Below are 14,075 nucleotides of genomic sequence, written 5' to 3' on the forward strand. Positions count from 1 at the left end.
TTGGTGGGATGATTTTGATAGTATTTGAGAAAAAGAAATCCTAGTTTAATTTTCAAAATTACTTTTAAAAATAAATAACTTGACTATTTAACATATATTTGTTGTTCTATAATTGCTTTTATTTCTGTACCACAAAATTTAAGATTTTATATATTCTCTAATTACTTTGTGTGTGAGAGTCACATCTTTTGCAATAACAGTGTTTGTTCTTTGGGGCAGGAATCGCGTTTTATGGTTTTTTTATATCCCTAAATCCTGTACTTCAGTGTTAAACATAATGTTTGTAGAGGCTTCCTTGATAAATCAGTGTTTGTTATATTCTTTCAGGTTAATTCTTATAACTGAGTCTTACTTGCTCTCCTTAACCACATGCTATAGAATCATTATAGACTTTCCTGTGGTTTAGTTTAGTCTTAAACAGCATTACTGGTTATTTGTACATAGGTCTTTCTGATTTAAATCTTTCCCCTAAGAATTAAAATGAGAAGGGATCATGTAATCTTTCTGAAAAGATCTCTCTCTGTCATTTGTTTCTTCATGGCTCTTTATTCGTGTAGTATGGAGGTTCTGGCTCTGGAACCAGACTACTTGGGTTCAAATCCTAGTTGTACCACTAACTACCTCCGTATTCATGGGGAACTTTTCTGTGTCTCAGTTTCCTCAATTTCAAAAGGGGCTAACAATAGTAATAACCACTTAATAGGGTTTTTGTGAGGATTAAATGAGCTTGCTCATAAAAAGCAATAGGACAATTCTTAGAACATGGTAATTAAGCAATAAATGTTAGCTGTTGTTTTTGTTGCATTGTTTATTTAGATTTAATAGCTTTCATTCTTTGCTAATTGTATCTTCTTAATGATTTTACTAAATGCCTATTGAAGCAATCACATTTTGAAAATCATGTAAGCAGCGAGCTTTCATCGATAAGCTTGTTTCTAAGCTGCTTTCTGGGGATAAAAAAGGAAGAGGGGGCAGGAAAATTTCATTTTTCCATACCAGAATTTAATCCTTCCACCCTTCTTCAGTAAAGATTTAAAACCATGTGTTAGAGATACTGCTATGGACTAAATGTTTGTATTCCATTTATATGTGGAAGCCTAATCTTCATTGTGATGGTATTTAGAAGTAAGGCCTTTGGGAGGTAATTAGGATATGAGGGTGGAGCTCTCATGAATGGGATTAGTGACTTCATAAGAAGAGACATGGGAGAGATGATCTCTCTCTATCATGTGAGGATACAGCATGAAGGCATCCGTCTGCAAACCAGGAAAATGGCTCTCGCTAGGAACTGAATCAGCCGGCACCTGGATCTTGGACATCCCAGCCTCCAGAACTGTGAGAAATAAATTTCTGTTGTTTAAACCATCCAGTCAATGGTATTTTTGTTATAGCAGCCCAAACTGACTAGGACAGATACCAATTTGAATAAACATACAGCCTACAGCTTTGAAGATCTCACAGAGAGAGAGTCAAAAACACAAGATCTCTGTCCAATGGATTACAAGGTGATGTGGAATGTGTTGTTATGTACATGTGCTCTATAGGATAGAGCAATTTAGTAGCCTGGAAAAGTCAAGGAAACCTCTGAGCAATTGACTTTTGCATGAGTTGAGTCTTAAAGATTGAATGGGAACTTACTAGGCAAGAAAGTAGAAAGGTCATTCCAGATAGAAGTAAGCACATGCAAAGGCATAGAGTCGTGGAATGGCCTGGAAGTCTGAGGAATTGTGAGAAGTCCAGACCTGCTGGAGCTTACAAGACACCATAGGAGTGGAGGTAAAGGAAGCTTAAAAAGCAGAGACATATTGGGGAGGATTTCTTTTTCTATGTCAGATCAAAGAGTTTATATTTTATTCTGTAAGTGAGAGCCAGTAGTAAAAACTTTTTTCCAGTAGTGATTTTTTTAAGAAAAAGATGACATGACCAGGAAGTGAGTGAGATAGCTAGTGTCAGAAAGAGGGAAGTTTAAATGCCAGCTCTGGTACTGTAACAGCCATGTTTCCTAGAATCAATTATTTAATCCCCCTTAATTTCCTCACTTAGAAATACTAAGGTAATACAACTCTGCTGCGTGTTGTATTAGAGATAATGTATTTTAAATGCTTGACATTGTGCTTGGCATATTGTTATCTTGAAAAGGTTCCTCTCTCCTCTCTATGCAAAAAGGAATCTCTGAGGGCAGTGAGGAAGATAGACTGCAATAAATAGATAGGAGTACTGGGACCAGTGAGCGGGCCAATGCAATTGACCTAGAGGATATAACATTTAGCACAGAATTGGGAGTGACGAAGCAAGGTGAGATTTCAAAGATCTTTCTCGGGGCTTCCCTGGTGGCGCAGTGGTTGAGAATCTGCCTGCCAATGCAAGGGACACGGGTTCGAGCCCTGGTCTGGGAAGATCCCACATGCCGCGCAGCAACTGGGCCCGTGCGCCACAGCTACTGAGCCTGTGCTCTAGAGCCCGTGAGCCACAACTACTGAAGCCTGTGCGCCTAGAGCCAGTGCTCCGCAACAAGAGAAGCCACTGCAATGAGAAGCCCGCGCACCGCAATGAAGAGTAGTCCCCGCTCACCGCAACTAGAGAAAGCCCACGTGCAGCAACGAAGACCCAACGCAGCCAAAAATTAAAAAAAAAAAAAAAAAAAAAAAAAAAATCTTTCTCTTCTGAGGTAAATATTTTGTGGCTGTTGGAATCAGTGAGAGAGAGAAACTGACAACTGAGACTTTAATTTAGGAAGCCTGAAACATCTTCCATATTTTAAGCACCATTCTAGGTGCTGTGGATGAATAAAACATATTTTCTTCCTTGAGGTTTTCAAAATCTATCAGGGAGACAGATACTTGTATGAATAGACACAATATAAAGATTTATATCCTAGGTGGGTTTTTTGTAACAGCATCACCTTTCATATATTTTCCAAGTGGGAGGAATAATTTATTCTGGACACTTTACTGAACTATTGTTAAATTATGCGAGCACTGTCAGATTTCAGAATTTATTCTTTTTAATTGTAGTAACCATGTATTCTCAGCACTACATTTCCCAGATCAGTCTTTTATCCCTTATGTATGATATAATTTTTTTAACTTTTTTTTAAAGTTCAGAATATAATTAAAGGCATCTCATTAAGATTTAAGATAAGTACTTTGAGTCCTTGTGTGCAAGGTCTTGTTATCACAAATCTCAGCAAATACCAATTCTTTAAATTACATAAGATTGTCAAGAAATGGAAAGAACTGTTAAGAATAATGAAAAAAGAAAAAGTTAAAGTACAGTGACACATAAAGAAATGAGACATTTCCAGAAAATCAGTTCGTTCTTTTCACTATTAATTTTCTTCCTTCTAGACTGACTAATAAATAGGATTTTCAGTCAGCTGGACCTTTTAAAACTTTCTGTAGGGTGTTGTTTATTTCACTGTGGCATATGTATCCTGAGCACAATTCTTACTATTAACCCTTTTGAGGTTGTCAGTGGTTTCAGTTTCTTATGTTCTTTCGCCTGGCACCCAGAAAAGTCATCACTTTCTCTAAATTTGTCATCTTTTCTACTGTGTTATTGACCTATCTTAATATATTATGTTCTCTTAATATTTACAGTCAGAAGTAAATAAAGAATTCACATTTGGATCTTATTTTAGTACTCATCAAAACTTCTATTCCTGTTGGAGAATTTTTAAAGCATGTAATGAAGGAGTTAGAAGAAGAGAGAGATCAGATGATTCATAGTATCCGGGTGAAGTGTTTCAATTAGGAAGAAGAGGGGACCAAGAACACACAGTAAAAGGAGACAGAGGAAGTGGAGGCCCCAGAAATAGGAGTCATAAAGGCATAGAAGCGGGGTGGTAAATGTATGTATTTCTTTAAGAAGATGAGAGAATTTGAAAATGCATGCCAGTGGAAGGATGGAGGAACTAAGTGACTGGCAGTCAATTGCCATGGTAGCCCATAAAGAAAGCAGGGTGGGACGATTACTGTTTTCTCAAAGGAAAAGTTTAACCTCTGAAGGCTCAGATAAGGTTTCTGGTATAAAAGAAAACAGTCTATAAAGATGGATGCTGGTAATATTTAAATTAAAAAGAACGTATTTGATTTCTAGCTTATTAAATTCTGTGTTTTTGAGCATATCACAGATTACCTAAACCCCTTCATCATTTGTATCTTTCTGAAGAGGTCTGATGTTTTTCTTCTAATTAAAAAGAATTCAACAAACATTTATTGAGCTTCTGAACGTGCCAGATACAAAAGATGAAGAAGATCTGCCTTCTAGAAGCTCAGTCTAAGGAGGAGGAGCAATGCGGGGGGATTAAAACAAATGTCCAGGTGTGTAAATGGTTTTAGGGTAAAAATGCAGGAGCAGCATGGAAGAAGTTAGGCAAGACTTTGTGCAGGAGGTGTTTCTGGAGCTGATGAGTCAATTCATACTCAAGTAGAAATCTCCTAAGGTAGGAAAAGGAATTTCAGACAAGGCAAAAGCATGTTTCTCACTGCTGTCCCCCCTCCCCATCCCCCCACTACTTGTAAACTATGCTGAGTCATAAATTCCTAGGTTGTGTGAGAAGACAGGAACAGGACTTACTTAAAACCTTAGAAGACCCTAAGTAATGAGAAGATAATGCTGTTCTCCAACTTCTATATATAAAAAACAAAATAAAAACCAATTCTAAACTGTAAGATAAATGTAGGGAAATCCAACAAATTTCTAATTTTTCTAGGATTACTATTTTGGTGCATGTTTAATGGAAAGTATTAAAAAAAATGTTTTCCTAATATTTTTCTCTTTTTTAAGGTATGTTAAGAACTTACAGCTAAAAGCCAAATAATAATAATCATAATTATAGCTAGCTTTTACTGATGCCATACTGTATTCTAGGAGCTTTGATAAACCCTCTACGTAGACTATTTCATTGAACCCTCCCAACAGCCATTTGGGGAATATACTATTATTGCTGCTGTTATTATTATTATTGATAAATAAATTGAGGCTTAGAGAGTTTACTTAACTTATCACACAGCTAGGGTGTGGTCAAGCTAGGACTGAAGGACTGGGCAGTCTGACTATAGAGCCTAAATGAAGTCTGCCTCAACATCATGAGGCAGCAAGTCTTAGTATACGTCAAAACAGACGTGTTGGTGAGGGCCTTTGCGCCTTGAAGTGGTCTTTTTTTTTTTTTTTTTTTTTTTTTACTTTATTTATTTATTTATTTATTTTTGGCTGTGTTGGGTCTTCGGTTCGTGCGAGGGCTTTCTCCAGTTGCGGCAAGCGGGGGCCACTCTTCATCGCGGTGCGGGGACCGCTCTTCATCGCGGTGCGCGGGCCTTTCACTATCGCGGCCCCTCCCGTTGCGGGGCACAGGCTCCAGACGCGCAGGCTCAGTAGTTGTGGCTCACGGGCCCAGCCGCTCCGTGGCATGTGGGATCTTCCCAGACCAGGGCTCGAACCCGTGTCCCCTGCATTAGCAGGCAGATTCTCAACCACTGCGCCACCAGGGAAGCCCTTGAAGTGGTCTTTAAACCTTGGACTCATTCATTTATTCAGTCAATATTTACTGAGTACCTACTATGTGCCAAAACTGTGGTAGGCATTGAGGATCAGAGGTGAATGCTATAGAAGTTATCTCTGCCCTCATGGAGTGGCGCAGTGGTTAAGAATCCGCCTGCCAATGCATGGGACAGGGGTTCGAGCCCTGGTCCGGGAAGATCCCACATGCTGCGAAGCAACTAAGCCAGTGCACCACAACTACTGAGCCTGAGCTCTAGAACCCGCGAGCCGCAACTACTGAGCCCACATGCCACAACTAAGGGTAGCCCCAACTCTCCACAACTAGAGAAAGCCTGTGCGCAGCAATGAAGACCCAACCCAGCCAAAAATAAATAAATAAATAAATAAAAAGAAATAAGTGACTAATCAATTAAGTATGATAAGGATTATGAAAAGGATGGTACTAAAGAAATATAGGAAGTTTGACGGAAGCCAACCATGTTTGGGAATTGGGAATCCCTCTCTGAGAAGTAAGAATTACACTGAGATCTGAGGGATGAGCAGAAATTACCTGGGTGAACTGGAGGAGAAGAGCTTCACGAATACTAAGGTAAGGTGGACATACAAATGCCCCACCCAGATCTCCCTTTAAGGAAAGACTTGATTCCCCAGGCTCTGGCAGTGCTGGCAACCTCTTCAGGCACTGCCTCAGCTGCAGAGAGCCCCCTTGCCCAAGGTCACGTCCTCCCTGTACGTGCAGGCCGACTCTGATGGGCCATTTCTGTTTCATAGCTACCCACACAGTTGGCTGAGGCTGTCAGGCTTGCATCACAGCTTGATTTCGCCTTCTTCCCAATCCTGCTCCCACCCCCTCCCTTCCATGGGTGTTGATCTCAAGAACACTCCCTAATAAACATCCTGAACACTAAACCCTGCCTGAGTCTGCTTCCTGGAGCACCCAAACTGCCTGACAACATGAAAAGCTTTGACGAATTAAGGCATTTGGAATGGCTGTAGTTTGAGAGAGACAGAGAGACGAGCCGAAGCTGAAAAGGTAGATAAGGGTCAGATCCTGAGCTCCTGGTAAAACATGCTAAGGATTTTTCCTGAAGGCAGTGGCCAATAGGAAGCCATAATAGGATATGAAGCAGGAATGACATGATTAAATTTATAGTTTTGGAATATGCAATGGATGGCAGGGGTGCTTTGAATACCAAATTCATATATTTCAAAAAAAGTTTTTTCTTCTTTCAGATAGTAATGGTAAAATAAAGGTACCAAACTGTCTTTCCTATCCTTGAATCATTGTTTTTCATTCCCCTTTCCTTTATCAATAAAAGCTACTAAATCTGCTCCATGTTTCATGCAGTTACAATCCTATGAGATATTATCTGATATTAGCTTCTTGAGAGCCCATAGGAAATAGTATTATGTGAGGGCTTGGATACTTATTTGTTCTGTGGCGATGAAAGCAAACTTCAGTGCTGCTGGAAAAGCTTAAAGTGATAAGTCATTAGAGACGTGACCTCCAGATACAGCAAGAAAGACCTGTCCTCGTGCCAATCATATGCCTGGGTTCTCTTTCTTATTTTGAATTTTCACCTTAATCCTCAGATTTGTGTAATATATAGTAGTTATATTATCACAGTTCGTGTAGAGAGGAATAACTTGACAGTCAAGAATGGACTTTTTAAAAAAGCTTTATTCAGGTATAATTGACATACAATAAGCTGCATAGATTTAAAGTATACAATTCTGATAAGTTTTAACCTATTTCTACATTTGTGAAACCATCATCACAATCAAGGTAACAAATATTTCCAGCACCCCAAAACTTTCTTTGTGTCCCTTGGTAATCCCTGCCTCTGCTCCTTCCCTGCCCTCTCTCCCAGGCTACCACTGATCCACTTTCTGTCACTAGAGATTACTTGACATTGTCTAGAATTGTATACAAATGTAATCATATGGCATATACTCTTTTTTGTCTGACTTCTTTCACTCAGCATAATTATTTGGAAAACTGGATGTAAAACGTTCAATCATATTTTGTATGTAATCAAACTTGTTACACATAAAAAACCTTGTATTTATTTACATGAAACCATATGCATTGTAAATATTAGCAGTGAAAGTGATGCTCAACTTTTTTTATTTTTAATTTTATTTATTTATTTATTTTTTTATTATTTTTGGCTGTGTTGGGTCTTCCTTTCTGTGCGAGGGCTTTCTCTAGTTGCGGCAAGCGGGGGCCACTCTTCATCGCGGTGCGCGGGCCTCTCACTATCGCGGCCTCTCTTGTTGCGGAGCACAGGCTCCAGACGCGCAGGCTCAGTCGTTGTGGCTCACGGGCCTAGTTGCTCCGCGGCGTGTGGGATCTTCCCAGACCAGGGCTCGAACCTGTGTCCCCTGCATTGGCAGGCAGATTCTCAACCGCTGCGCCACCAGGGAAGCCCTCAACTTTTTAAGTATAATTGTTCACTGTGCCTCAGACTAAAACTTTGCTAATAACCAAAGCCATTTTCCTTTGAAGTTACCAACAAAAAGCAAGTGATATGTGAAGTTCACCAGCAAACCTATATTTAAGGGAATATAAATGAGACATTTGGTAAAAGACTCTCCTCTCACCAAAATTGGTGGCCAAATAATCTGGAAAACGAAGCTGAAGAGCAGCTCTTCTGAAGTGCTGAACAAGAAGACGAGAGAGAGGATCTGCTGAATTCCTCTAATATGCTTGGTTAGACTGGAGGCTGCCCCCCCCTCAACACACACGCCCGTAGGTGCATACACACACTCATTTACATTAGTTCAGCAATTGCTCCACATTACCATCTAGTTTTCTTTATATATCTAAAAAGGATTAAAATTAAAAATAGTTTAAAAATATCATTATAGGCCAACCTCAGAACTATTTAATGGTGCGTATAAAATTGCGAACCCAAGAATGTCACAAAATCACATCTTTTAACTTTTTAAAAAAGACTGTTTCACATACAGCACCATGATATACACATAGGAGGCACTCAGTGTATATTTTTCAAGTGAATGACACAAAACGTTCTCCTCTGTGATTGCGTCTTCTCTGGTGTCATGTCACCTCACTTTGGCACACCTGACAAGCCAATGTTTTCACTTCCTTCAAGGTAACATACGCTTAATATGATTGTAATTTTTGTAAAGTTCATTAATATCTTTTTCTTTTTTAATGTGTGTGCCTTTATATTTTAATCATTTTCTTTGGTTCTACATAGCCTAGATCTTTTTAATTATTTCAGAGAAGGGATGGGTGACTATTTTCCATTTCTTAGTTTCTGGCTTATTATTTTGCATGTTTAACTATCATACCCTAGGGGAGAACTGTTTTTATTCCACAGTCCCATAGAGCCTAGTACCATATACCTCATAATATAAATCACAGTGGATTAAACCTGATCCATACTATCTTCCTGTGAAGTATGATATGATGTGTAAATGTTGCCACTGTACCTCCACTAACCCTAAGCCATCTTTCTTTCTTTCTTCCTTCCTTTCTTTCTGTCTTCATTGGGTCTTCGTTGCTGTGCACGGGCTTTCTCTAGTTGCAGAGAGCAGGGGCTTCTCTTCTTTGCGGTGCGCAGGCTTCTCATTGCGGTGGCTTCTCTTGTTGCAGAGCACGGGCTCTAGACGCGCGGGCTTCAGTGGTTTTGGCACACGTGCTCAGTAGTTGTGGCTTGCGGGCTCTAGAGTGCAGGCTCAGTAGTTGCGGCACACGGACTTAGTTGCTCCACGGCAGGTGGGATCTTCCTGGAGCAGGGCTCGAACCCGTGTCCCCTGCGTTGGCAGGCGGATTCTTAACCACTGCACCAGCAGGGAAGTCCCCATTGTTTTCTTTTGTACGTATTAACTCCTACACATCACGAGAATGGAATCCTGTTATCTTGGGCTGGCTGGGGATATTGTGGCAGCTGGGAGCTTTGTCTGTGTTACAGCACAAGTCGTCTTTTTCTTGTCAAATGTGTTGTCTAGTTTTCATACCATGACAATGTTTTTAAAGATGCTTTCTGTATACTTCATCTTGGATCTGATAATTTTTCAAGGAATTTAAAAATATTCAACCCTTCAGCTCATAAACCAGAGAACCTCATTTGTCATGTACCTCTGGGTGTATGTACCTACATGGCAAATTCCCGTTTATTTGAGAAATATTCTAGGATCCTTTGAAACTCTAGTGTGGAAAATAATAAAAGCGAAAGGAACTTTTGGTTTCTGAATAAACATGAATGTCATTTGGCTTACCTAAACAGGATATGAGTAGTACAGATTTTGTTCTGGAGCCTCTAATACTAATTTTATTTGCAAGCAAAGAAATTGAAAGACAGAAAATTGAAAGCTCAATTCTTCCTGGGATTTCTTCTTTGAGTTTTCTCATAGGTTGTAGCTAAGATACAATAGAGCTTAGTTTCTGGAAATGATAACAACAGAAGATAGTTCTTAAGTATCCGTTAAGCCAAGGTAATGATAGAGCTCATGTTAGGTTTTTTTTTTCCTCAATACTTTAAAGAGAAGTCCTGTGTGACTTTTTCTTTCATGTCAATCACTGCAGAGGTGGGAGGGCATACTGATGGCTCCTCCCACCCCCTCACGCTGTAGTGACCGGCTGTGGCAGAGAAACAGCACCCTTTAGGGACACCGCCTCCAAGTCCACGTGCTCCACTCTTCAGCTCTCCTACTGAATCCTTTTCCACCCTGCCGTACATCTTATTCATATTCAATAACTCCTGATAGAAAAACTGATAAGTCGGTAGTGTGTATATAGGCTGAATTTCCCAGCTTTGCTTGGAACATGGTCCTCACTAGAGGAATGGAAAATCAATTTAAAACAATAAATAGGGAAAGCAGAAAGAGTAAACAAAACGTGGAAGGGCGCGGCTTGTTCTGATGAGTGACTAAGTAGGCAGCTTCCCGTGAGAGCTTTAAAGAATGATTTTTTAAAAGCTGTTCTTCCCTAACAGTTCCTAACTGGAAAGCAGACCAATTTGTTTGAACAGAGTGCTGATAGTTAGGTAAAACGCAAATATATGGGATTTATTTTTTAAATGCAAAAGAGATTATGTTATTCCAATAATCATAGTCTCTGAAATGGACATCTACTGCTAAATTTTAAAATAAGCAACTTATACTCATTCATATCCATGTAGATTCTTCATCTATAAATTAGATCCATACACTAAACCCTTTAGGCATTGTATGAAATATAAATTTATTTCTTTCCTTAGCTGTCATTTAAATTTATTGTAGGATAACACCTGTTACAATTTTTAAATATCTAACCGCTTTAGGTACTCACACCACTAATAAGCTTGCTGCTGCTTTGTGTCTCTTGGTGTTTTCTTTCCAAGTTAAATGCACATCCCAGGAGAACAGACCACATTTTACTCTTCCATTTCCCATGCACTTAATTAGTGCTTAATAAATATTGAATTGATTGAATTATGTGAATGTGTGAGAAGTCGATATAAATTGCCATGAGATGACAAGCCTCAGACATCACGTGGGTAGAAATTTATACTCAGTGGAAAGAGCAGGGGGAACCTTGAAAAATGAACTCCTTGTTCAGGAACATATTAGCAACATGACCTTGAGGGAGTTACTTGACTTTTCTGAGCTTCAGTTTCTTTAACAAAATGAGGATAATAATAAGTAACTTGGGATTCTTGCAAAGATTAGAGGTAAATGATTTAAAGAGGCCTGCATGAGGCTGCCCCGCAGCCCCTGAATTCATGATGTTATTATTCCCACTTTAAAGATGAGAAGATTGAGGGGTCAATGTTGAAGTAACTCTCCCACCATCACAGCACCATTAAATGCTAGGGCCTGGTTTCAAACCCAGCTTTGTCTGACTTTGTATGCAGTGCTTAGAGATTGCCTATATTGCTCTGGCCCTTGAAGGAACACGAGGGGATCCAAAATGAAGGTAGGGTAACAAATTAGAATAGAATCTTTCAAATTTTTTGTCCATGACCCACAGTGTTACATTGTACACCCTGAATATACACAACTATACAAAACTGTTGAATTTTGCCGCATGCGCTGCACTCAGATATTTTCTACTCTATTTCACGCTTAAAAATAAATTCTGATTCTAGCGAGCTGAGCAGCCTGCTGGCGAGGTGTCATAGGGGTGTTTAGGACATCAGACCTCAGGCACAAGCCACCTGGCAGCAAGGACCCCCCCCTCACGACGAAAGTCAGGGCATGGCCTCTCTCCATGTCTCAGCCTCCTCACCTGGTCATGGTCCTTGCCCTAGTGGTCTTGCTGGGCCTTGAGGTGCTGAGGACCGTTCCCCACATGGCCACAGCCTTGGGCTGGCCCAGTGGTCAGGGCTGCCAGGCTAGGTAGGTCTGGAGACCTTAGGATGGCCCCTGCTGCAGTGAGTCAGTACCTTTCCTGGGAATGCCTGTTTGCCTGGCTTTACGCAGAACAGGAAGAAACTGAGACAGTGAAAAGTGTTTCCTCCAAGGCCACAAAGCAGGTATGGAGAGGCTTGGAAGAACTCCTGTCCAAAGTAAGAGGTTGCTTCAGGAAGGGGAAAAATTTGACAGAGACGCGATTACTGAACTTGTTGACACTGGGGAAAATTTCATGGTGAGTGGAAAATTTAGCTCCTGACTAGACCATGGAACTAGAAAATAAAACTGCACTGACCAACCTGAAGCAAGAGTGCCTGACTGTTATTTCAAATCCAAGATGACTGCTAGAGCTAATGTTCAGAGAAGGTGAAGAATTTATTCCAAGGAGCTCATCCCTTTGGGGCAGGAAACATGACGAATATGGACGCAAATAACATTGCAGAGAAATTAAATGTTTTTCACCATCACGATGCATATGTAAATCACATTAAAACTAAATTGCCGCTGTATTTGATAATGCTATCCACTAAGTGCTATTCATATAAAACATTTCTCCACTCAGTTTAAGTGTATGGGGGCAGGGGACTGGCTTTCTCTCTTAGACGTGTCTTTGTGCTCCTTCAAAATGTTTCAAGTGCTCTGACCTTTACAAAAAAGGAAAGGCTGCCAGTAAACGTCTCTGTGTTGCTACTAATTTTGATCCTGCTGATTTCTGGCTTGTAGAAACAAATAATATTGAGATTTTTTCAAAAGCTTGTTATGACCCACTAAATTGACTTGATGTCTCATTAATGGGTCACGAACCACATTTTGAGAAATAATTAGGTGATTGTTATATTCATCCATGTAAGAAGAGATGATAGGTATAACTAAAGTAGTAGCAGTGAAGACGAGAGAAATAGATGCAATAATTATTTGGGAAGTAGAATCAACAGGTCCTTAAGACTGCATGAGGGGAAGAGAGAATGAGGAGTTTGCCAAGCTGGATGACCTCATTCATTGGACAGGGAGCACTGGAGGAGGAGCTCTTTTGATGGAGAATAAAATCTGCTTTGGAAATACTGAGTGTGTGATGCCCAGGGGCATCTAGACAGAGTTGTCTATAAGTATGTTGGAAGTGTGAGTTGGAGATGAGGAGAGGAATCTGGGCCGGGGGGAGAGATTCACCAGCATGTAGATGGTAGTTGAAGTTATGGCAATGGACTTGACTACTTAGGGGACCAGTGGGGAAGGTGGGCCAAGAGTGGAACTCAGGATTAGCTGAAGGAAAGGTAGAGGGAGAAGAGACAGAGAAGAGATGGAGAGACTCCAGAGAGATTGAAGGTAAAAGAGAAGGGCCTTTGAATAATATCCCTTTAGTTACCTGTACTCAACTTATTATGCATTGTCAATAGCACCAAGGTGCAGTAGAGTTTGGATGGAAGAAGGTGACTGGTTGCTTGGTTTGCAGAAGAGTTCTGGAAAAAGAGCAAGAGGTAGTCCCAAGATAACCTTCACATCAGCTGATAGGTTTCTTCCCCCTATGAAATGAGAGTGTTGAGCTAGATGATCTCTGTGGTGTTTAATTTGGAGCAGTGGGTGGATGGATGGAGAGTATGAGAAGATATGAAAATTCACCCATTCATTCATTCAACAAATATTTATCAACTTTCTATGATGTTCAGTTACTATTTTAGTCACTGGGACATAAAGATGAACCAGACAGATTATAAAAGCTGACATTGCAGTGATGGAAACAGACCATAAACAAGTAAACCATGTAAGTTATAGTGTATTTTCAGGTACTGCTAAGAAATAGGAAGAAAAATAAAATGGGCAAGGAAAAGATACAATGATTTGGGCAGATTTCTTTAAGTAGCTGATAGAGCTGAATGAAGTGAGGATGCTTTAATGCAAAGGGCTTGCTGAAGAGCATTCCTGTAAAGGAGGACAGCAAGTGCAAAGGTCCTGGAATGACTTGGCATATCTGAAAATCAGTAGGAAGGGAAAATTTACGTGAAGACCAGTGCAAAGAGAGAGCTGTAGGTGTGAAGCCAGACCAGCTTGGGCCTTGTTGGCCATGGTAAGAACTTTGGATTTCTTTTGCGATTGGGAAGCTATTGTAGGGTTTTGTACAGGTGAATGGCTTGATATGATTTCTGTTTTTAAAACTTCTGTTTAAATATAAGGTAGAAATAATGTAGTATAATGTTCGAGAAATATTGTCT

Source organism: Balaenoptera musculus, chromosome 1 (genome assembly GCF_009873245.2).
Source record: "Balaenoptera musculus isolate JJ_BM4_2016_0621 chromosome 1, mBalMus1.pri.v3, whole genome shotgun sequence".
Classification (NCBI taxonomy): domain Eukaryota; kingdom Metazoa; phylum Chordata; class Mammalia; order Artiodactyla; family Balaenopteridae; genus Balaenoptera; species Balaenoptera musculus.